Genomic DNA, 1,129 nt, shown 5'->3' on the forward strand with positions numbered 1-1,129 from the left:
TAGTTTAAAACATATTAATTCAAGTGTTTTGTTTTCTGCTGCACCTTACTTAATCATTCCTAACAGTGACCCAGGATATACAGTGGTACCTTGGGTTACATTCACTTCAGGTTACAGACTCCGCTAACCCAGAAATAGTACCTCGGGTTAAGAACTTTGCTTCAGGATGAGAACAGAAATCGGGCTCCGGCGGCGGCAGCGGTAGGCCCCATTAGCTAAAGTGGTGCTTCAGGTTAAGAACAGTTTCAGGTTAAGAATGGACCTCCAGAACGAATTACGGTAAGTTCTTAACCCGAGGTACCACTGTATCTCAAAGTTTAAAGTTAACACTGACTCCTTTGAGAGGGAGAGGATGAGCTTGCGGTTTGCAAACCATATGACGAAACAAATGCTCTTGACCCAAAGTTCAAAACACTGATATGCCTCACGAAGAGTAAAAAAGTCAACTTGGCTGCAACTCATGAACAACAAAGACGCTGGATGCTCCTGTGCGAAAGGCCACGCTATGCTTGTTTATAACTGATTTCCAGTAAAGCAGTGGACAATGGAGAAGCTGCTGAAACTTCTGCATCACCCTTTGCAAAACGTTGTGTACTGTTACATGAACCCCAATCTCTGAGCAGGAAAAGGTTTCAGGAGTTCTAACATGCCCCTCAGATTTGGTTTCCTTAGAATGAAGGTCACTGGGCTGATGGCATTTCTGTGATTAGAAGGTTTAATTTACACATATACAGACTGAGCACAAACTGGAAGATTCAAAACATTAACATTCCAATAGACGCATGGAGATTTCCCATCACATTCACTTCTCACAGAGAGCAAATAAGGCCTCTTCTGTCCCCTTTCACAGACACCATGATGACACTGCCTCCAGCCAGGGGAGCAGAGAAAGACATTCCCCCAGCAATGCAATTTGTATGGCAACACATCTGCACTTGGCCCTGTTTTTGTTAAGCAAAGGCCCACAAGGCTCAAACCCACAGCCCTGAGATTAAGAGTCTCATGCTCTACTGACTGAGCTTTGTTTCAACTTGCTCAGCGGCAAGAGGTGCAGAATCTCTGGCCCTCAGAAATAATCCGTTTGACCCTCAAGCCTGTTTTTGGGTAAGCCATGGGCATGGATCCCTTG

This window comes from Podarcis liolepis, assembly GCF_965112155.1.
Source record: "Podarcis liolepis genome assembly, chromosome: 17".
Taxonomy (NCBI): Eukaryota; Metazoa; Chordata; class Lepidosauria; order Squamata; family Lacertidae; genus Podarcis; species Podarcis liolepis.